Source organism: Elaeis guineensis, chromosome 6 (assembly GCF_000442705.2).
Source record: "Elaeis guineensis isolate ETL-2024a chromosome 6, EG11, whole genome shotgun sequence".
Taxonomy (NCBI): domain Eukaryota; kingdom Viridiplantae; phylum Streptophyta; class Magnoliopsida; order Arecales; family Arecaceae; genus Elaeis; species Elaeis guineensis.
Window position 1 is genome coordinate 98,441,055 of NC_025998.2, and position 25,065 is coordinate 98,466,119.

A 25,065-nucleotide genomic window follows, 5' to 3' on the forward strand; every position below is an offset into this window, starting at 1 on the left:
CTGGAGAAGAAGTATCCCAGAGATTTTGCTGATTTGCTGGCTCGGGCTGAAGGATACGCCCGAGCGGAAGAAGCCTTCAAAATGAAGGATGAAGAGACGGTGAGGGAGCGGCAAGCGGGAGACTCGAGTAAGCCCGCAGTTGAGAAAAGGCCAAAGGAAGCCCGGCTGCGTTCTCGATCCCCTCCTGGGCATAAGCGCGCCCATACTCCACCCCGGGCGCGCAGGCAGAGAAGCCCGGATCGTGGGGTTCGGCGGGGTTCCCCACCAGGGAGATTCCGCAACTACGCCCCCCTCAACGCCTCGAAGGCCCAGGTGCTGATGGAGGTCAGGGAGCAGCTCCCTAGGCCGGAGAGGATGCACACACACCCCGAGAAGAGCAACCCCAACAAGTTCTGCCTCTACCACCGTGACCACGGCCACGACACAGAGGAATGCATCCAGCTCCGGGACGAGATTGAGGAGCTCATTCGGCGAGGTCGACTTGACAGGTTCATCCGTCGCAGGCCTGAGGGTAGAGGAGACCGGCCTAGGGCCCTTCCGCAGCCTGAACCGCCAAGAAGGGAGGAGCAACCTGGGGACCGGCCTCCCATCGGGACCATTGACTCCATCACCGGAGGGCCTCAAGGAGGAGCGGGCCACCCGCGATCGTGGAACTCGGAAAATCTGTAAATGTATCACTTACGATTTCACCTTGAATCCAAATTTCTTTCTACTTGACATACTCTTTCTATCTGGTGTGGATTTATTACGACTGGATAAGACCCCTCCAAATGCCTGAAACAAAGTTATGTTAGAAACAGGGGAGAACCCCGTCCTAACATACCTGAAATGAAAGTCCGACTATCTCGAAATCGAATGGGGGGAGAGGCCTTACAGCACCCTAATATGCCCCCACAGCCATGTCAGGAACAGGAGGAGAACCTCGTCCTGACATGAGCAAAGTCAAAGGTCCGGTTCTTTTAGACCGGATGGGGGGAGAGGCCTTACAGCACCCTAATGTGCCCCCACAGCCATGTCAGGAACAGGAGGAGAACCTCGTCCTGACATGAGCAAAGTCAAAGGCCCGGTTCTTTTAGATCGGATGGGGGGAGAGGCCTTACAGTGCCCTAACGTGCCCCCACAGCAATGTCAGGAACAGGAGGAGAACCTCGTCCTGACATGAGCAAAGTCAAAGGCCTGGTTCTTTTAGATCGGATGGGGGGAGAGGCCTTACAGCGCCCTAATGTGCCCCCACAGCCATGTCAGGAACAGGAGGAGAACCTCGTCCTGACATGAGCAAAGTCGAAGGCCCGGTTCTTTTAGACCGGATGGGGGGAGAGGCCTTACAGCGCCCTAATGTGCCCCCACAGCCATGTCAGGAACAGGAGGAGAACCTCGTCCTGACATGAGCAAAGTCGAAGGCCCGGTTCTTTTAGACCGGACGGGGGGAGAGGCCTTACAGCGCCCTAACGTGCCCCCACAGCCAAGCCGGGAATGAGAGGAGAACCTCGCCCTGGCTCGAGCAAAGTGGAAGGCCCAGACTCCTACGGGAGCCGGGCTCCGTCCACGACGCCAAGGAAGACTCCACCCGGAGTCCCACGGGAGTCGGGCTCCATCCACGACGCCAAGGAAGACTCCACCCGGACTCCCACGGGAGTCGGGCTCCGTCCACAACGCCAAGGAAGACTCCACCCAGACTCCTACGGGAGCTGGGCTCCATCCACAATGCCAAGGAAGACTCCACCCGGACTCCTACGGGAGCCGGGCTCCATCCACGACGCCAAGGAAGACTCCACCCGGACTCCCACGGGAGCCGGGCTCCGTACACGACGCCAAGAAGATTCCACCTGGACTCCTACGGGAGCCGGGTTCCACCCATGACTTCTGCAGCAAGAGCTGATGGTGGCGAAGCCCAACCGCCCAACAAGATCGGGTGAAAGGAAAAAGCCCCTCATCGGCACCTCCTCGCTCCTATGCAACCCCGCGAAAAGCGGGGGGAAGGCCCTCACTCCGAGAAGAGGAGAAAAATTAAAAAGGAAGGATGACGAACTACGACGGTAACAGATGAAGGATGAACCACACCAAAAGACCTAAAGGACTTCGTCCCAACTGAAACGGAGAGCTCCTACCGAACACCTCCGGCCGCTAAAAAGGCTTTCGACACCGGTTAGAAAGACAACGACATCTCCGAAATAATGCGGAGCCCGAACGGCCAAGCTCGGGCTTGCGGCCATGTACGACGAGAAAGGCGAGCTAACGCATCGATGACCGGGCACCCCCTAACGATGTCTACATCAGACAAGTCAAACGATAAGAAAAGTTCAGCGGATGGCAATTTAGTGCAACGCACGGATGAGGTAACACAAAATGCCCTTTTCATTCCATTTCCGATATACACGCTACAAAGCCCGGAAGGCCAAGGAAAGAAAGGCAAAACGACAAAAAGGAAGTAAATACACGAAAAGACAGAAGAGCTCTAAGAGGGCCCGGCTCCCTCCGACCTAGAATTATCTACTCCATCCCTTAACCAGGACTGCCTTAGATTCTCAATTTCTTCTTCTAGCTCTCCCCTTTTCTGCAGCGCGTCATGGAGCGCCCGACGAAGTTGCTGGCTCTCGGCCTCCGCCTCTCGATGCCTCTTCCTCAAGACCTCGGATTCCGCCTCCGCGTCTGTGACGGCCCGCTACTCGTACACCAGTTGGATCTTCAGTTGTTGCAGTTCAGCTATCTTTTCCCCGAGGGAGACAGAAATCCCCTCAACGGTACACGAAAAGACAGAAGAGCTCTAAGAGGGCCCGGCTCCCTCCGACCTACAATTATCTACTCCATCCCTTAACCAGGACTGCCTTAGATTCTCAATTTCTTCTTCTAGCTCTCCCCTTTTCTGCAGCGCGTCATGGAGCGCCCGACGAAGTTGCTGGCTCTCGGCCTCCGCCTCTCGATGCCTCTTCCTCAAGACCTCAAATTCTGCCTCCGTGTCCGCGATGGCCCACTGCTCGTACACCAGTTGGATCTTCAGTTGTTGCAGTTCAGCTGTCTTTTCCCCGAGGGAGACAGAAATCCCCTCAACGGTGCCTCTTAGGGCTTGGAGCTCATCAGAATCTCGGGCGGAAGTAAGCTGCGCCCTGCTAGCCAGCTGCCTCTGGAGACGGACGACTTCATCGGCCGCCGCCCTGAATCTCCCTTTATACTCTTTCACCTGCCTGCGCCAGCTAGCCCGATGCACGTCGTGGCTCACCTCGGCGTCCTGAAGCTGCTGCTGAAGGTCGGAGACCTTCTTCGACCACTTCTGGTCACCGTCGACCCGGGTCAAGAGTCGGGATGAATTTTCTTCCAGCTGGCCGATCTTCCCCTTCGCAGCTGACAGTTCCACCTTGAGGGCGCTGATCCTGACGGCCTGGGCCCAAATTTGATCGCTGGCGCTCTTCTTGCATTCCTCGAGTTCCTTCGCGAAGTCCGCCTTCCTACGGCTATACTCCATGATCCCCTTCACGTGGAGATTTCGAAAGTGGGTGGCCTCAGCGGTGGCTTCAGAATGACCTTCTCTCAATCGGCGGAGCTCGCCTTCCATCTTCTTTAACTTCTTCGTCAGGTGAAGGACTTCCTTCTTCAGCCACTGGATCGTCGATTTCAGCGGGACCCCCAGGGGCAGGGGGAGTGCTTCTGCAGGATACTGCCATCGGAAGGCAAAAGCGTCAAAACACGACTCATTACAGGGAGGAGAACAGAGAGAAGGAGGGGGGGAGGAGAAGCCGTCCGCAACAAGAAATTCAACTTTATTGATTGGATGATTTTTGAAGACAAACAGAAAAGAAAAATTACGACGAAATAAAGGTACAAGATCAGAGGTCTCAGACCTCGGGGGCGGGGGTTGGAGAATTCGGCGTTCCCGGCAAGGGGGCTGCGACGGTAGTGGCGGCTGGCGAAGGACCGGTCTCGTCTTTAGACTCCTCGCCTAGGAAGCTGAGGTCAAGCTCTGAAAATTTTCTGGCCACCTTCTCTTGGCAGAGCTCGAACCCCTTTATGAACGCTTCCTGACCGAATTGGACCTTCAGATCCCTCATCTCTACGGAGGCCTTGAATTCCTCTATCGCAAGGGCTCTGGCCTCCGAGACCAGGGCCGAAGTTTGCTCAACCAAGTTGGCGACCTCGGCCTCCGCCTTCCTCGCCGATTCCTCCAAGATCTGCCTCTCCTCCTCCCGGGCTCGCTTCTCTCTTTTCAGGGCCTCCTGGAGGGCGGCTACTTCAGCCGTCTTTGCTTGGAGGCGAGCGACCTCGGCCTGACAGCGTTCCTCCACCTGGAGGATGTCCCTCCTCGTGCGGCTCATCGCCTCGATATAGGTGAGGAGCTGGTGCCCAATCTGCAAAGGCGGCTAGGGAATTAGAACAAAGGCCGAATAACCGTGTAAATGAAGATCCGCTTACCTCAAGGAAGGACCCCAAAGAGTCTCAGGCCCGCTGCTCAGGATCGGCACGGTCGATCCTCTCAACGACGTCAGGCAGAATGCAGCCGTCGATCAATCGCCTGATCAAGTCTCTATCGTTGAAGAGATTCTCCGACCCCTCTTCGGAGCAGAGGGACTCGTCCGCAGCAGTTCGACGGCTACTCGCCCTGCGGGCCACCGATTTTCTTCTTCGCCCTGTGGCGGGCGCCTCCATAGAGCGGACCCCCGAAATGGGCGCCCCAGTCGGCGGACTCCTCGAGGAGGCCCGGGGAGCCGTTGGCTCGGCATCCGAGGGAATGTCGATGGTCGGGGCTGCCTGGATGGGTGCAGCTAAGCTCGACTCCTCCGCCCTGGCCCTCTTCGCCGATCCGGAGGTCGCAGCGCCCTTTCTCTTGTGGGCCCGAAGGCCCCTGGCTAGCATCCGCGCTGCTTCGGCATCCATTTTTAAAAAAAAAAAAAAAGAAAAAAAAAGAAGGAAGAAAAAGAAGTAAACCAATCAGTCAAAAAAAAAAAAAAAAAGAAAAAGAAGAGAGAAAAGAAGGGAGGAAAGAGAGAGAGAAGGAGGAAGAAAGAAAAAGAAGAAAGGCGTGAAAAGAGAAGATAAGGTAAAAGATGAATACTCGCTGGATCCTGGGGACTCAGGCCGATGTTGAAAAGAAATTGCTCCCTCAGAAGATTGGGAAGGGAAGGAGCAGAGTAAGCTAGAAGCTTCCGGGTAGCCCGGAGGTCATCCTCCCCCAGGCTAGGGGCCCGACGGACAGAATCCCTCAGAGAGCCCCAAGGGGGCAGGCCCAGTCTCAGGGTCAGGCAGTGGACGAAGAGGTATTTCTCCTTCCCATTGTGGATCGAAGAAGGGGCGCCTTTCAGCAACCCCTTCTTGCCGAACTGGGGGGAGAAGTTCCACCAGTCCTTCGTCGAAGGATGGCGCTTGAAGGTATAGAAGTGCCTAAACAAGGAGAGGGACGGTTGGACCTTGACTACGTGGTAGAGGGAGAGAAATCCTATCAAGAACCTAAAAGAATTCGGGGCCACGGAAGCCAAGGAGATGTCTAAGAAGCGGAAGAGGGCAACAACAAAGGAAGGAAGCGGAAGCCGGAGTCCGGCACGGAATGCTTCCTGGTACAGACAAAAATGACCGGAAGGGGGAGTGCTAGCCCGATCAGAAGGGCCAGGCAGCTCCAGGTCATACTCCGGAGGAACTCCATACTGAACCCTTATCAGAAGGAGTTCCTCCGAGGTCAGGGAACATGGAATGGCGCCCGGCACGAAAATCGGGCGGAGCCCAGCCCCAGACGCAGGTTCGTCTACAGAGCCGGGGACCTGGGGGTTTGAGGCGGAAGAGCTCCTGGAACTGCAGGGAGCAGAAGAGCCAGAAGACATTTCGAGTAGTTTCGAAGGGGGGCTCTAAAGGTCCCTAAGAAGACGGACAGAAGGGGGGACGAGAGGCCACAGGAAACTAACTTGGAGGGATGCAAAAAAATAATGATAGAGAAGAAGTCCCTAGGCGGTGGAAAGAAGGTTGAAGGTGCTGGAACTAACCTATATCGCTCTGAGGGACCAGAGGGACGAAGACAGAGACGATTTGGAAGACACCTATGGCTCGAGAAGATGCCCACTGAAACAGGGCTCTCGAAGAGAAGGCAGACACTGGTAGAAACTCTGGAATGGAATAGGGTGACTAAAGGTGGAAGGACGGGTTTAAATAGATCCTGGGATCTGGCGCCATAATGATCACGAATCCCCCCAAGCCAGTCCACACCCGGCACGTGTCCCACTCCCCCCTGGCAGGCGGCTAAAAGTGGCTGATGAATCAGCAGGGCCATTATGGTGCCGTACCTGGGCCAGTGTACCGGCGAGAATTTCGAAGGGTCGCTTCGTATCGCCCCGATCCGAAAAGACTCTAGCACGCGCATATTTAATGCCAAAATATCTGGGGGCGGCAGTGCGCAGGATTCGAAGGGACAGCTTCGGCTATGCCCATCTCTCTCAGTACTTCCTTCGTTTGAAATTCAAACTCGGAAGTAGGGGGACTGGTGTTGGGTATAAAATACCCACAGCCGAAGTCCTCAGCAGAATCGGCTCCAGGAGATCCGCCCGGACTCCTATGGGAGCCGAGCTTTGTCGCCAACGTCAACCGCCGGTAAGGTTCGTCCGGACTCCTACGGGAGCCGGACTCCGCCAACAATCTCAACCGCAAGTAGACTCCGCCCGGACTCCTACAGGAGCCGGGCTCCGTCCTTAACATCAGCTGCCGGTAAGCCTTGTCCGGTCTCCTACGGGAGCCGGACTTCGCCTTTAAATTCTGTTGCAGGAAGACTCCGCCCGGACTCCTACGGGAGCCGGGTTTCATCCTCGACTCCAATGACTGCAGACAGACTTCGTCCGGACTCCTACGGGAGCCGGACTCCGCCAACAATTTCAACCGCAAGTAGACTCCGCCCGGACTCCTACAGGAGCCGAGCTCCGTCCTCAACATCAGCTGCCGGTAAGCCTTGTCCGGTCTCCTACGGGAGCCAGACTTTGCCTTAAGCTTTAATTGCAGGAAGACTCTGCCCGGACTCCTATGGGAGCCGGGCTTCATCCTCGACTCCAACGGCTACAGACAGACTTCGTCCGGACTCCTACGGGAGTCGGACTCCGCCATCAACTTCAACCGCAAGGAGACTCCGCCCGGACTCCTACAGGAGTCGGGCTCCGTCCTCAACATCAGCTGCCGGTAAGCCTTGTCCGGTCTCCTACGGGAGCCAGACTTCGCCTTTAACTTCTGTTGCAGGAAGACTCCGCCCGAACTCCTACGAGAGTCGGGCTTCATTCTCGACTCCAACGGCTGCAGACAGACTTCGTCCGAACTCCTGCGGGAGCCGGACTCTGCCAACAACTTCAACAGCAAGGAGACTCCGCCCGGACTCCTACAGGAGCCGGGCTCCGTCTCCAACATCAGCTGCCGGTAAGCCTTGTCCGGTCTCCTACGGGAGCCGGACTTCGCCTTAAGCTTTAATTGCAGGAAGACTCCGTCCGGACTCCTACGGGAGCCGGGCTTTGTCCTCGACTCCAACGGCTGCAGACAGACTTCGTCCGGACTCCTACGGGAGCCGGACTGTGCCAACAACTTCAACCGCAAGGAGACTCCGTCCGGACTCCTACAAGAGCCGGGCTCCATCCTCAACATCAGCTGCCGGTAAGCCTTGTCCGGTCTCCTACGGGAGCCGGACTTCGCCTTTAACTTCTGTTGCAGGAAGACTCTGCCCGGACTCCTACGGGAGCCGGGCTTCATCCTCGACTCCAACGGCTGCAGACAGACTTCGTCCGGACTCCTACGGGAGCCGGACTCCGCCAACAACTTCAACCGCAAGGAGACTCCACCCGGACTCCTACAGGAGCCGGGCTCCGTCCCCAACATCAGCTGCCGGTATGCCTTGTCCGGTCTCCTACGGGAGTCGGACTTCGCCTTAAGCTTTAATTGCAGGAAGACTCCGCCCGGACTCCTACGGGAGCCAGGCTTCGTCCTCGACTCCAACGACTGCAGACAGACTTCGTCCGGACTCCTACGGGAGTCGGACTCCACCAACAACTTCAACCGCAAGGAGACTCTGCCCGGACTCCTACAGGAGCCGGGCTCCATCCTCAACATCAGCTGCCGGTAAGCCTTGTCCGGTCTCCTATGGGAGCCGGACTTCGCCTTTAACTTCTATTGCAGGAAGACTCCGCCCGGACTCCTACGGGAGCCGGGCTTCGTCCTCGGCTCCAACGGCTGCAGACAGACTTCGTCCGGACTCCTACGGGAGTCAGACTCCGCCAACAATTTCAACCGCAAGTAGACTCCGCCCGGACTCCTACAGGAGCCGGGCTCCATCCTCAACATCAGCTGCCGGTAAGCCTTGTCCGGTCTCCTACGGGAGTCGGACTTCGCCTTTAACTTCTGTTGCAGGAAGACTCCGCCCGGACTCCTACGGGAGCCGGGCTTCATCCTCGACTCCAATGGCTGCAGACAGACTTCGTCCGGACTCCTACGGGAGCCGGACTCCGCCAACAACTTCAACCGCAAGGAGACTCCACCCGGACTCCTACAGGAACCAGGCTCCGTCCTCAACATCAGCTGTCGGTAAGCCTTGTCCGGTCTCCTACGGGAGTCGGACTTCGTCTTTAACTTCTGTTGCAGGAAGACTCCGCCCGGACCCCTACGGGAGCCGAGCTTCATCCTCGACTCCAACGGCTGCAGATAGACTTCGTCCGGACTCCTACGGGAGCCAGACTCTGCCAACAACTTCAACCGCAAGGAGACTCCACCCGGACTCCTACAGGAGCCGGGCTCCATCCCCAACATCAGCTGTCGGTAAGCCTTGTCCGGTCTCCTACGGGAGCCGGACTTCGCCTTAAGCTTTAATTGCAGGAAGACTCCGCCCGGACTCCTACGGGAGCCGGGCTTCGTCCTCGACTCCAACGGCTGCAGACAGACTTCGTCCGGACTCCTAGGGGAGCCAGACTCCGCCAACAACTCCAACCGCAAGCAGACTCCGCCCGGACTCCTACGGGAGTCGGGATTCATCCTCGACTCCAACGACTGCAGACAGACTTCGTCCGGACTCCTACGGGAGCCGGACTCCGCCAACAACTCCAACCGCAAGCAGACTCCGCCCGGACTCCTATAGGAGTCGGGCTCCATCCGCTGCCGAACTTCGGTCGACGGATCTGCACTCCCTAGCAGGCCACAATAATGGCCACGATCCTGCTCCACTTCCTGCGATGGATTCCGCGCAGCTCCATCAGTCCCCGACAGGCCACAATAACGGCCACGATCCTGCTCCACTTCCTGCGGCGGATTTCGTGCAGCTCCATCACTCCCCGACAGGCCGCAGTAACGACCGCAGCTCTGCTCCACTCCCTACGACGGACTCCACGCAGTTCCACTACTCCCTGGCAGGCCACAATAACGGTCATGATCCTGCTCCACTTCCTGCGGCGGATTCCGCGCGATTCTCCCATCCGCTGGCAAGTCGCGGCAACAGACGCCGCTCCACTCTCCGCGACAGACTCCACGTGGCACTCCCCGGTGATAGCCACGGGTCCACCCCACTACTCTTCGCAGCAAACTCCACCTGACCCTGGGCAGCCCACTGCCAGACGGTTACAGATGTCGCTATCAGGTTACTGTCCCCTCCGCCTATAAAAGGGGGCTCCAGATACGTTATTCTATGAGCTCTCATCTTTTTATCTAAAAACTCTGCTAAATTCTCTGTTCGAGCACTCCATTCTTGTTGAGGCAGAGAACTGACTTGAGCATCGGAGGGTCTTGCTGGAGCAACCCCACCTCCGGTTTAGACTTCCTTTGCAGGTCCCGACGGCGACCGCGACTTCCTCGACTCCAGCTTCTCCGATGCAAGCGAATTTTTGCACCAACACCATCTCAAGTCAAAGAATCAGTCACACAACTACAGCATCGAGATAATCACTGATGATTGAATAGAAATCCAAGTGATCTCTCGTATGGTCATGCTTAGTACTAATTATTTTCTAACAACTATCCGCATTTATCACCCTGTGTCTCTACATAGTAGACTAGAGACCTGTCTATTCTGAAAGAAGTGATTTGTGCACTAGTCTATCCAGATCTATCATTATCCTCATGATGATCTTATGATCGAGAGTAGTTAAGATTTAAATATATATCTCTAATTCTCAACACCTTGAGGATATGTATTGAAACTAATTTTATGAACGATTCAAGGACATATTATACTTGAATAAAAAAGAACTTATCCTTTTATTATTCATATCAATATATTAAGTACAAAATTATACCCTAGATTTATTACAATATGTCGGCCATATTGACTTCTAGGACATACATCTAACAATCTCTCACTTGGACTAAAGCTAATTGACCACAAATCTAAGTCCCATCTTCTCAAGGTGGACTTTCATTTTCTGTTGGCTTAACTGCTTAGTCAGTGGGTCTGCCACGTTGTTCGCAGAGTCTACTCTTTGCACCTTGACATATTTTTTTTCGAGATAGTCGCATATGATATAAAACCGCCGCTCGATGTGCTTAGATTTTTGATGAGATCTCAGCTCTTTAGCAAGTGCTATGGCTCCATTGTTGTCACAGTACAGTGGTATTACATCCGATGTCATAACCCCAAGTTTCACGATGAACTTCTTGAACTAGAAGCCTTTCTTTGCAGCATCCGAAGCAGCGACATATTTAACCTCTGTGGTCGAATCTGCTATGATAGATTGCTTGAAACTCTTTCAGCTAACTGCACCACCATTACAAATGAACACATATCCTGATGTAGACTTTCTATCATCAGGATTAGATATGAAGTCTGAATCAGTATACCCCTCGACTTGCAACTCAGAATCACCTCCAAAGATCAAGAATAAATCCTTAGTCCTTCTTAAGTACTTAAGGATGTTCTTCACAGCTACCCAGTGCTCTTCATCTGGATTCGATTGATACCTGCTCGTGACACTCACGGCAAGGGCAATATCAGGTGAATATATTGCATGGCGTACATGAGGCTCCCTAGCATCGAGATATAAAGAATCCTACTCATGTGCTAAATCTCCTCAGATGTGATCAGACACATCATCTTGGAGAGAGTAATACCATGCCTAAGAGGTAAGAGACCACTCTTGGAGTTTTTCATGCTAAACCTCTTCAGCACCTTCTCTATGTACAGCTTTTGTGATAGGCCAAGCATCCGTTTAGGTCTATCTCTATAGATCTTTATTCTGAGAATATAGGACACTTCTCCTAGATCTTTCATGGAGAATTCTTTGGACAACCATCTTTTGATCATGGTCAGCATGGGAATGTCATTCTCAATGAGGAGAATATCATCTACGTACAATACGAGGAAGGTGATCGCATTCTCACTGATCTTTTTGTACACAAGATTTCTCTTCATTTTTGATGAAATCAAATGATTTGATTGCCTCATCAAAATAATGGTTTCAACTTCTAGAAGCTTGCTTTAATCCATATATGAACTTTTGCAGCTTGCAGACTTTGTGATCACTATCACCGGATGTGAAATCCATAGGCTGCTCTATATAGATATCTTCCTCAAGATATCCATTTAGAAAAGCAGTTTTCACATCCATCTGTCAGATTTCATAATCATAGTAGGCTACAACAACAAGTAGAGTATGGATGGATTTTAGCATGGCTACAGACGAGAAGATTTTTTGATAGTCAATGCCCTCACACTGACTATAACCTTTAGCCACAAGCCTAGCTTTATAGGTCTCTACCTTACCATCGGCACCTATCTTCTTTTTGTAGATCTATTTACACCTAATGGATACGATACCCTCAGGTGAATCTACTAAAGTCCAGACTTGGTTCGAGTGTATTGAGTCAATTTTTGACTTCATCGCATCTAACTATTTTTCGAAATCGATGTCAGACATCACCTCATCAAAGATATTAAGATCATCAGTATAACCCCTATCTTCCATAAGGAACATTTCTTTTACTTCCTCTGTAAGCATACCTATGCACCTTTCAGAAGATCGGGAGATCCTACTAGATTTATGAGGTGGTAGAAAAACATCAACTATTGGCTCATGGACTATGGGTTCCTGAAGATCTATAGCTCTTGACTCTTTAGAGACTTTCTCTTCGAGCTCCACTAACCTCCCACTGCCGCCATCCTGATAAACTATTTTTCTAGAAATATGATGTTTCGACTCACAATCATATTGTGATCTTGTGAAAAGTAGAAGTAGTATCCCATGGATTTTTTTGGATACCTTATAAAGTGAGCTATAATAGATCTATCCTCCAACTTATCTGTCATCTGTCTCTTGACATAGGCCAGACATCCTCAAGTCTTGAGATAACCCAGACTTGACTTTTTACCGAATCATATCTCATACGACATAATAAGAATGGACTTTGATGGAACTCTATTCAACAAGTGAATGGCAGTTAACAAAGCATGTTCCCAAAAAAATAAGGATAGATCAGTGAAGCTCATCATGGACCTGACCATATCCAATAGGTCCTGTTCCTCCTTTCGGATACCCCATTGAGCTGAGATGTTCTAGGAGGGGTCCATTGAGAGACTATGCTATTGTCCTTATGACATCCAAAAATTTTCAACTAAGGTATTCACCTCCTCAATCAGATCGAAGAACCTTAACGGGTGTGCCTGTCTACTTTTCTACTTCATACTTAAATTTTTTGAACTTTTTAAAGACCTCAGACTTATGTTTCATGAGATACACATACCTATACCTAGAGAAATGATCGGTAAAGGTAATGAAGTAGGTATAACCACCTCTGACCTGCACATCAAATGGCCCACACAAGTCGATGTGTACCAGGGCAAGTAACTCAGTGGCCCTTTCTCCATATCCTACACAGGGTAACTTGGCCATTTTTTTTTGAAGGCAGGATTAGCAACCTGGATAAGATTTTGGGTTAAGAGAGCCAAGGATCCCATCTTTTTCCAATCTATTTATCTTGTCCTCTCTAATATGGTCTAGTTTATGGGGCCACCAGTACTTCTGGTTAATCTCATCTCTGGGTCTCTTTTGGCCTACAGTACTCATTATTTTCTCATTTAGGTTTACATTCGCATCAACATGCAAGTGATAAAGACTGTCAATTAAAAGACCTCGTGCAACCAATTTATTTCATAAATAAATAAAATAAAAATTTTTATTGAAATAAATTTCAAAACCTTCCTATGCTAGCACAGATATGAAAATTAAATTTCAACTAGCTACAGAAATATAATAACAGTCTTTCAAATCTAATCTAACATCAGATGATAATCGAAGAGGGTAAGTACCAATGGCCTCTGCAGCAACCTTTGCTCTATTGCCAATCTAAAGGATCATGTCACCTTCCTTCAACCTTCTACTTTCTATCAGACCCTGCATTAAGGTACATATATGAGCACTTAAGCCAGAGTCTAATACCTAACTAGAAGTAAAAAAAATCGTAAGGTTAGATTCAATTACGAGCATACCTTCAGAAGGCTTATCAGCCTTTTTGATCTTTAGGTTCTCTAGATATTTTGGATAGTTTCTTTTCCAGTGGCCTTTAGCATGACAGTGGAAACACTTTTCCTTTACCTCAGCCGCCTTTCAACGATCCTTCTTTGGCTTGCTCTCTTTCTTCTACTTTTTCATGAATTTAACCTTCTTCTTTCCAGTAGACTTTCTCTTGAAAGAAGAAGTTTGCTCCATAACAAGAATAGTGTCCCTTGAACTCTTCAAGGTACCCTCCATAGTGACCAATATGTTGATGAGTTCGAGAATAGTGCAGTCAAGTTTGTTCATATAAAAATTCACAATGAATTGACTATATGAACTGATAAAGGATTGAAGGATCAGATCCATCTGCAATTTCTTTTGCATATCTAGCCTGAGCTTTCCAAGCTCCTCAATGTCCTTGATCACTGTCATACAGTGCTTATGGATAGACTGCCCCTGGTGCATCTTCGATTGAAAAGTCTCTTGGATACTTCGAAGCATACAGTACAACTCTGCTCACCATACAACTCTTATAGGTGAGTGATCATAGTTCGGGCATGGGCATGTGCTCTGCTAGCTTTGCAGCTTGTTTGACATTGACGCCAGCACATAGCACTTAACTCGATTGTCTTCATCCATCCACTTCTCAAAAGCAGCTCTTTGCTCAGTAGTAGAATGGTTTGATAGCCCTACAGAATCCTGATCGAGAACATGGCTTAACTTTTCTGAGGTCAGAATAATCCTGAGATTTTGGAGCCAGTCTTTAAAATTATTATCGATCAAACGATTGATTTCAAGGATGCGGGCTAGAGGGTTTGAGGCTGACATGATGGTTTAACAGTGAGAGTAGAGATTCAAGTTAGATTTTTGTACTTAATATTTATATTTTTTTCTAAAAATTTTAAGATACAAATAATGACTCCCACTAATTTATCGGATCCTTCCACTCCCTAGGAAGGAAACGAAAACCCTAACACGATAAAAGATTTCTAGTGGGTGCTACGGTCCTACCGATGACATATACCTCACCTAACAGTTATTAGTAACATGCACACCGATGTGTAGGCAACTCTTTGCCCAGATGCTTCACTAAACATGTTGCAGTGACTTGGTCTCTAAGTTATATGGGCTCACCTAACAGTTATTGCCTATACTCCTTAGTTAAGTCCAACCCACCATTAACAAGCATGTGCAAGGTCATCATTGGATCTCTCACCTAACAGTTGTTGAGTCCAACCCCATCCTTATCCTGGAGTAACTCTCTGCTAATAGAGTGGTTACGTATTTTTGATGCAACTGAACCACTGTAACCAGTCAAAAATAATCAATGCTGGTTGCACGCCCGCACATCTACAACAATGGAAGACCTATGGGCATAATATCTGTGGAGAGGTATAGGTTTAGGTCTCATCTAATCAGTCATCATATGATCGATCTAATTGGCATGGGCTAAATCAAACCACCAAGCAACCCAATTTAAGACCCAATCTTCCAAATTGGCCAGATAAGTGGAGATTAGTGGGGGTCCCCCTGTTGCTTTCTTTAGACACCAATAAATTGACCAGATCGGTTAACAGAACTAATTAAATAATCATATCTCATTAACTTGCCTTAGATACCAATAGGTCGATTGATCAAAATTGGTTAGATCAAACGAATCGGGCTCAAACCAACGAGCCAAATTAGGTCCTTAGGTTAATCGATTCTACGTATGGGATTCAATCGATTTGATCAACAATAATAGTATGATCATTAACTCAATTGATCTGACCTAATCAATACTTGACTTGGTTTGATCAATTACTTAATCAAATTAGATCCATAAGACTCAAATCAAAAATCTTAAATGCAATCCTATTACATGGCCTAATTAATAATTTTTTCATGTCCAAAACCCTCATGCACAAACATAAATTTTAGATTCTAAAATCATATTTTAGATCTAAATTCTTTGCATGAAAGTAAATTTTTAAAATATAAAAATAATTTTTAAGTTTTAACACATAAACATATATCATATATATGCATGTAAAATCAGATTTAAACAAAATTTCAGATCTAAGCATGATATCATAGATCTCATATACTAATTATGGATCAGATTAAAAATAAATTTATGATCTAAATATACAAATATATATCACATATATGAATCAAAATTTAGATCATATAAAAAATTCAGGTTTTATGCATGCATCTTGTATCACACAAACATGAACTAAAACTCTTTATAGATCAAAATTCAGATCTATGCAAGTAATTACATATCATCTATATGTTCTAAAATTAAATATAAAATTAAATTTTAAATTTGAAGATCCATCTATACATCTCATGTATTAAAGAAAAATCTAATTTTAAATTTTTTTCAAAAATATGTATATCAAAATTCAGCATATGAAAATCCATGGCTCTGATACTACTGTTGGAATTTGAGATTTGGTACATGCATTTGTGTTTCAAAACTTTATTTTCTAAATACCATAATAGAAAATAAGATTAAAATACTTTTAATCTGAATTATACATACATGAAAATATAAAACCATATGGATCTATTTTATATGCTGAAATTGACATATGCTAAAATTCAGATTGTGATCAAATCACATACTTGTTTCATAATTTTTTTCTTCAAATCTGGATTTGAAAAAGAAGAATTCTCTTTTAGCCGTATAAGTATCTAGCTTCTATGAGTATCCACTCAGGATCAGCCTAGAATAGCTCTTTTTAATCTGAATTTTTTTTTTTCAAAAATTCAGCCTGCTGAATCTGAATGAAGCCTGGATCACGATCAACACTTGATCTCTTTTCTTGATCTTCTTTTTCTTCTTCTCTAGAGTTTCTCCTTGCTATGTGCTGCTACCAGATGCTAGAAATCAGTACAAAAGAGGCACCCAACAATCTTGAGCGTGGAACACCTCAGGATGCACGTCCCAAGAGAAGGGGCGTGTAGAATGCCCAAAAGAGAAGAGAAAATGGGAGGAAGAGAGGGCGTAGAGACCTTCTATAGGTGTGGGGGCTATTTGTTTGGATGCTCTAGGGACCTTAGGGGAGGTCTCTTTAAATAGGTATAAAGATTGAATCCTATTCAATCACATAATACAAGTCCTACTTGCATTGGGTTTCCTATTAAGTTATCCAACTTACTTTAGGAGACCTTTTAGGCACCAACAATTGGAGCCCATGCACCCATAATTAGACATCACAAAATACACCCAAGAGAAGTCCCATAGGAGAACTAAAGGCTCTCTAATCAATGGACACATCTAACTTGATCAAATCAAGGTGGCGCCCAAGAATAACTATTAAAAAAATTAATTAAGGACTTGCACCCTTAATTTATATAATTCATAACCTTAGACACCCAACAATTGGAGTCTTATGAATCTTATTCATATAGGTTATTAGTAGATAATTAAGTTAAAATTATCTTATCAACTAAGTAATCCCAACGAAAAGAGAAATTGGGTCCAACCATATGCTAGCAAGGTTATCATGAACCCCATGGGTTTCTCTAAACCCAATTAAGACTTCATAAGCTCAATTACTTATTTCAGGCATAATCTCTTTGTTGTGTGATCTCATAGGTTCAATTCTATCTGGTAGTGAGATATACAATGATCTCTATGATCGTATCATTGAAACTCTTTTCAATAGATCGGAACAATTTCACTCTAACTCAGTAAAGATTATCGATCCAAAACAATCCTAGTGAGCTCTCATAATCCACCAGTGACATCTTATAGTACGTAGTAGCAATCTAATAGAACTGAAATGAACCTCTAGATGTAGTTAACGTGTAATTCAGTTCCTCTATCATGAGTCTCAGCTTGATGTTAGATCATGGATCAATCGTCAAACCTTAACATTAGTCATATGATAGATTCGTTTAGCTCAAGTCCAGTTGTGATTTCTATAGAAACTCTTTTCCATCAATCACACTGCTATGGCCACAGACTCTTAGACTTAGCCTCTCAAATTTCATAAGACTACTCCTCTCTATCAAGGTCGATAGATCCTATCTTGATGTGCACCCTACCTCTATAGGGGACCAACTGTCGCCAACATCCACTACAAGGACTCATTGAGACCCATATTTATGTGTTAGTCAAACTCCAGCAGTCTCACTGTGAGTAGTAGTACCATCTCAAGTCTAAAGACCAGTTACACAACTACAGTATCGAGATAATCACTGATGATCGAATAGAAATCCATGTGATCTCTCGTATGGCCATGCTCAGTACTAGTTGTTCTCTAACAACCATTTGTATTTGTCACCTTGTGTCTCTACACAGTAGACTACAGACCCATTTATCTCGAAGAAAGTGATTTGTGTGCCAGTCTATCCGGATCTATCACTATTTTCATGATGATCCTATGATCGAGAGTATTTAGGAATTAAATACATATCTCTAATTCTCAATACCTTGAGGATATGTATCGAAACGTGTTGGGTATAAAATAACCCCAGTCGAAGTTCGTAAAAGGCCGACACTTTCAGGGCTCTTCTAGCTTCCGACCTTGTGTGGCGTCTTTCCGAACTCCCCCGATCGATCGAGCTTCCATAATACCATTCAGACTTCTCCAATAATGGGCTCCTCCATTCATCTACCGAACTACTCCAAACGCTCTCTGAGCTTCACTATCAGCCAATTTTCTACAGTGATCGACTATTCTCTGAATCTCAGCCTAGACTTCTTCTGGCCACGAACGACTTTACTCCGACTTCTTTCGAGCTTCGTCAACGTCCGAGCTTCTCCAACAATAGGACTTCTACAATAATCAGACTCCATCTAAGTTTCTACGATGGTCGACCACCTTCCGAATTTCATCTGAGCTAATTTCACCCGAGCTCCTACAAGAGTCGGATCCCTGACGAACTTCTACGATGGATAGGCTCCACTGAATCTCTACTCCGAACTTCTTTCGAACCTCATCAATGATCGAGCTTCTCCAGTAGTGGGACTTCTATAATAAAAAGTCTCCATCCGAGCTTCCACGATAACTGATCTTCAATCGAGCTTCTACAATAAGCGACCTCCTTTCGAACTCCTACGAGAGCTGAACTTCGTCCGAACTTCTACAGCAGCATCGTATCCCGAACTCCTCCAATGTTCGACCTTTCGCAGTATCCTCAAGACTCCTCCAGCAGACGAACCTCCACAATGCCATCCGAACTCCACTGTCGGTCGACCCTCTGTCGGATTCTTCATGAAACCAAACTTCTCCAACAGAAAATCCCCGTCCGAGCTTCTACCGTAGATGACTTCTGCCTGCAGCATCAGCGCTCTAGGCACCCGACAATAGTGGACTCATCAACAACCTCGAAAACATCCGAGCCTCTCTTAGATTGTCGAGACAGAGAGCCATTCCACTCCACCAGACGTTCCAGCTGAGCTTCAGCCATCAGGTTCGAACTTTTTGGTAAGTCACGATAATGGCCACTACCCCACTCCACTCTCTGTAACAGATTCCACGTGGCCCCACCACTCTCTGGCAAGTCGCGACAACGGACACCACTCCACTCTCCATAATAAACTCCACGTGGCTCTGAACGGCCCACTAATGCCACTACTCTCCGCAACAAACTCCGCATAGCCACGAACGGCCCACTACCAGGCGGTTACAGACGTCACTATCGATCAGTTACGCTCTCCATCTATAAAAAGGAGACCCCCAGATACGTTCTTCTCTAAGCTCAAAACTTTATCTTAAAACTCTGCTAAAATTTCATTTGAGTACTCCATTTCTGTTGAGGCAGAGAACTGACTTGAGCATCGGAGGATCTTGCCGGAGCACCCCCAACTTCGGTTTAGGCTTCTCTTGCAGGTCCCGACAGCGGACGTGATCTCCTCGACTCCAGCTTTTCTGATGTCGGCGGAATTCTGCACCAACAGAATTGGCGCTAGAGGAAGGGGCCTGTGTCTTCGCAGTACCCTTGTTCTTAAAGGAGTACTCAGCGGGATTATCTTTGATCATCTTCTTCGACATTTTCTCCTTCTTCTCCCGCTAGATCTCCACCTGATGCCTCCTCGAAAGGCATCCACCAGGTGATCCACGGCCTCCACGGCCAGATCTCAGTGAGACCCGCAAGCTCCGGCCTCGTCTTCAGTTTTTCAGGCTCCTTCTCCTCTGACAACAGCAGTTGGCATGGAGCAGTTCGACTTGCTGGTTCAGTAGGTCAGGAGCCTCACCGAAGTAGTGCAGGCCATGCAGCAGCAATCGCAACAGCCGCAGGCATCAGTACAGCTGGAAAGAGCATCGTCGGAGTTTCAGAATTCGACGACCGGGCGGGCCACTTGGGCCAGTCGCCCTATCTTCCCCGAAAAGGGGAAATAGAAGGCGGAAAGCCCTCCATCCGATCATAATTCCACCCCCGGAGGGTCCCTACCTTCGTTGCACCAGAAGACCCTTGAGACTCACAATCGAGAGGACCTCCTGAATCAAAGATTCTAGGAGATGAACCGACAGATCGAAGAGCTCCATTATGCTCCCACTGCTTACGGTGAGGACATCTGTATTGACCCTCCTTTCTCTCAAATGATCATGCAAAAACCAATCCCACCAAACTTCAAGCTCCCTCAATTCGAAAGCTACGACAGGACCTCAGATCTAGTTGACCACCTAGAGGCCTTCTGGACAATGATGCTGCTCCATGGCGTGCCAGACGCCATCCTGTGCCGAGCTTTTCCATCCACCTTGAAGAGAGTAGCAAGAAATTGGTACTCGACACTGAAGTCGGGTACCATCTTCTCCTTTGATCAGATGAGCCACCAGTTTGTGGCTCATTTCATTAGCAGCCGGCATCCCCGAAGAGGTTCAGAGTCCCTCATCAACATCAAGCAAAAGGAGGGAGATTCCATCTGAACTTACGTCAACCATTTTAATGCTGCCGCATTGGAGGTCCGAAATTTGGACCAATCAGTTGCAATGGCCGCCTTGAAGAGTGGTCTTCAAAAGAACGATCTTCTGTTCTCCCTGGAAAAGAAGTATCCTAGGGACTTCGCTGATTTGCTAGCTCAGGCCGAAGGATATGCCCGAGTGGAGGAAGCCTTCAAGATGAAAGATGAGGAGGCCGCGAAGGAGCGACAGGCAGGTGACTCCAGCAAGCCCGTAGCTAAAAAAGGAGTGAGTGAAGCTCGATCATGTTCTCAAACTCTCCCTGGACACAAGCATGTTCGAACTCCCCCCTGAGCTCATAGGCAGAGGAGCCCGGACCGCAAGGTTCGATGGAGCTCTCTCCCAGGAAGATTCCACAGCTACGCCCCCCTCAATGCTCCAAAAGCTCAAGTGCTGATGGAGGTCAGGAAGCAGCTGCCAAGATCGAAAAAGATGCGCACACACCCCGAAAAGTGCAATCCTAACAAGTTCTACCTCTATCATCATGACCACGGCCATGATACGGAGGAGTGCATTCAGCTCCAGGATGAGATCGAGGAGCTCATTAGACGAGGTCGGCTCGACAGATTCATTCGACGTTGGCCTGAAGGTAGGGAAGATCGGCCAAGGGTCCTACCACAACCAGAGCCGCCAAGGAGGGAGGAACAGCCTGGAGATCGACCTCCAATCAAGATCATCAACACCCTCTCTGGAGGACCCCGACGGGGAGCAGACCTTCCTCGACTATGGGATTCAAAAAATCTACAAATGTATTACCAATAACTTTATCTTAAATAAAAGTTTTTTTCATATTCGCATATCTTATCTTTTGACATGAGCTTGTAACGATAGGAAGTAGCTCCTTCAGACAATCAAAATTAAGCATGTCAGGAACAGGAGAAAAATCTCGTCGTGACACCAACGAAGGCCCGATTATTTAAAGACTGGATGGAGGGAGAGGCCCTTGCAACGGCCCTTATGTGCCCCCACAGCCATGTTAGGAACAGGAGGAGAACCTTGTCCTAACATGAGCAAAGTCGAAAGCCCAGTTATTAGAGATCGAATGGAGGGAGAGACCCTTGCAACGGCCCTTATGTGCCCCCACAGCCATGTTAGGAACAGGAGGAGAACCTCGTCCTAACATGAGCAAAGTCAAAGGCCTAGTTATTTAGAGACCGGATGGGGGGAGAGACCCTTGCAATGGCCCTTATGTGCCCCCACAGCCATGTTAGGAACAGAAAGAGAACCTCATCCTAACATGAGCAAAGTCGAAGGCCTGATTATTTAGAGACTGGATGGGGGGAGAGACCCTTGCAACGACTCTTATGCGCCCCCACAGCCCTGTTAGGAACAGGAGGAGAACCTCATCCTAACATGAGCAAAGTCGAAAATTCGATTATTTAGAGATCGGATGGGGGGAGAGGCCCTTGCAATTGTCCTTATGTGCCCGCACAGCCCAAACATGATTTGAAATTGACTGTGTCAGGAATAAGAGGAGAACCTCATCTTGACACAAATGAAGATCTGGTCGGTCAAGATCAGATGAGGGGGGAAGTCTCCTCAATGGCTCTTCTACACCCCTACAACCCCGTTAAGAGCAGAGAAAAAATCCTCACTCGAACACAAGAAAAAAGGAGGAAGAGAAGAGGGGAAAGCGATGAGCTACACCGGTGATAAGGAAAAAATAAACTACATCAAAGACACAAGGAACCTCGTCTCAATGAGGAAGGAGACCCTTGTCAAAAATCCTCAGTCTCTAAGAGAGAACTCGACTCTGGCAGGAGAAAATCGATTTCCTCAAGGTAACGAGAAGTTCGGGCCCCCAAGCTCGAGCACCAAGAGGAAGCATCAAACTCGAGTGGCCTCGAAAAGACCTTCGATCATGAATAAAAAGGGACAAATCAACATGGTGATGATCAGGAACCTTCAAACAACGTCAATATCGAACAAGATAAAAGACGAAAGAAGCTCGATAAACAACAACTCAAAGCAAGAATAGACAAGGTAACGAGAAAATTCCTTCTCATTTCATTAATAAAGTGTGCATTACAAAGCCTTTGAAGGCCAAAAAAGAAAAACGATAAGAAAAGAAAAGAATGCATGGAAGAACAAAAAGTAAAAGAAGCTCTAAGGAAGCTCGGCTTCTTCTGACTTCGAGCTCTCGATTTCAGTCATTGTCAGGGATTGCTTTAAGTTTTTGACTTCTTCTTTCAGTTCTTTCTTTCTTAAAAGCATCTCCCGATACATCTGGTGGAACCGTCGGCTTTCGCCCTCTGACTCTCGAAGCCTCTTCCTCAGAACCTCGAACTTTGCCTCGGCATCCTTGACCGCCTGCTGCTCGTAGGCTAGCTGAATCTTCAGCCGCTGCAGTTCGACCTTCTCCTGCCCAAGGGCCACGGACAGTTCCTCCATGGTCCCCCTCAAGGAGCAGAGCTCGTTGGAGCCTTGTGCAGAGATGGCCTGGACTCTCTCAAACAACTGCCTCTGAAGGCGGGCAACTTCTTTGGTCGTCATCTTGAGCTTCCTTCGGTAGTCGTCTATTTGCCTACACCAGCCGACTCGGTAGGCATTGTAGTTCACCTCGACATCCTGCAGCTGCTTTTGAAGGTCAGAGAATTTTTTCGACCAGTCTCGATCATGGTCGGCCTGAGCTGCGAGCCAGGATGAGCTCCCTTCCAACTGGCCGATCTTCCGTGTAGCCGTCAGCTCAACTTCAAGGGAGCTAATCTTGGATGCCTGAGTCCAAGATTGGTCGCTGGCATATTTTCAGAGTTCCTCAAGCTCCGTCATGAAGTCAGCCTTCCTCCGACTATAGTCCATGAGACCCTTTCTATGGAGGTCCCGAAAATGAGTAGCCTCCGTAGTGACTTCCGAATAGCTCTTCCTCAGTCGGTGAAGTTCGTCATCTAGCTTCTTTGACTTCTTTGTCAAGTGATGAACTTTCCTTCTGAGGTCCCAGATCATTGACTTTAGAGGAATCCCCTGTGGTAGGAGAAGAGCTTCGACAGGGCACTATCCTTGGGAGATAAGAGCGCCACAACACAAATTAGTGCCAGAAAACAAAAAAGAAGAAAAAGAAGGTAGAGTAAGACAAAGGAGCTCTCTGTAAAAGAGAATCTGATTTCATTGATTAAATAGTTCTTAAGTACAAGAGAACGAGGAAAAGTTATAAAAAAGAGAGAGAGAGAGAAGAAGAAAAGAATACAAAATTAGAGGTTTTGGACCTTTGGGGCAGAAGTGGGGGAGCTCGGCACCCCCAAAAGGTCGGTCGCGGTAGCCACGACAGTCGAGGAAGTCTCGACTAGAGGGAGACCGACAGTAACTTCAGAAGGCCTGGCTTCATCATCGGACGCCTCATTCAGGAAGCCAAGGTCCAGCTCGGGAAACTTTCCGACCACCTTCTCTTGGCAAAGTTCGAAGCCCTTGTTGAAGGTGGCCTGGCCGAACTCGACCTTCAGATCTCTCATCTCGGAGGAGGTTTTGAACTCCTCCACTGCCCGAACCATTGCCTCCGAGACCAAGGTCGGGATCTGCACCTTCAACTCAGAGACCTCGGCCTCTGCGTTCTTTCTCTCCTCCTCCAAGGTGGCCCTCAAGTCTGTCGAGGTCTGCCCCTCCTTTTGCAGTGCCTCTTGGAGACTCGCGACTTCGACAATCTTCTCCTTGAGGCGGGCGGCCTCGGCCAGGTGACCTTCCTCCGCTTGGGCAGCCTCCTTCCTAGCATTGTTCATCGCCTCGATATTGGCGATGAGCTAGTGTCCAATCTACAAGAGCGGTCAGGGAGTCAATATAAAAGCCAAAGAATAAGTAAAGTAAAGAGGTGAGAAGAAGGAGTAAATTGACCTACCTCGAGAAAGGACCTCAAAGAGTTCCAGACCTGCTGCTCAGGATCGGCATGGACGATCCTGTGGACGACCTCGGGCAGGATGCACCCATCGACCAATCTCTTTATTAGATCCCTATTGTTGAAGGGATTCTCCCTCGGATCTTCTTCAGAGCCTTCGATCCCCTCGATGGCAGCCCTGCTGCTACGGCTCTTGCGGGCCAATGTCTTCTTTCTCCTTCTCCGTTCGACCCCCGGTGCCTCCTCAGGCCAGGCCTCTGGAGTGAGAACCTCGATCGGGGGGCTCCTTGAAGAGGCCCGAGGGACTGCGAGCTCGATGTCGGAGGGAGAGTCGATGGCAATGGCCGCCTGGACAGGTGCGGTCGAGCTGGTCTCTTCTGCCCTTGCCATCTTCGCCGCCCCTGAGGATGCTGCGCCTTTCTTTTTGAGGGTCTTGAGACCCTGGGCTAGCATTCGAACTGCATCGGCATCCATATCTGCAGTAAATGAGAATCGACATAGCTTAACAAAAGAACAAGAAGAAAAGAGAAGCAGTGAATGATATATATATATATATATATATATATATATATATATATATATATATATATATATATATATATATATATATATATGTATGTATAACAGTACTGACAGGGTTGAGAGGGCTTAGGCCGACGTTAAACAAGAGTTGTTCCTTCAGGAGGTTGGAGAGAAGAGGAGCTGGATAAGCCTCGAGTTTTCTGGAGGCTTCAAGGTCATCCTGTCCCAGACTAGAAGCCCGACGGACGGAATCCCTCAGGGAGCCCCAGGGAGGCAACCCTAACTCCAAGGTCGTGCATCGGATGTAGAAGTACCTCTCTTTTCAGTTATGGATAGAAGAGGGGGCACCTTTCAGCAATTCCTTTCTACCGAACTGAGGGGAGAAGTACCACCAGTCCTTTGC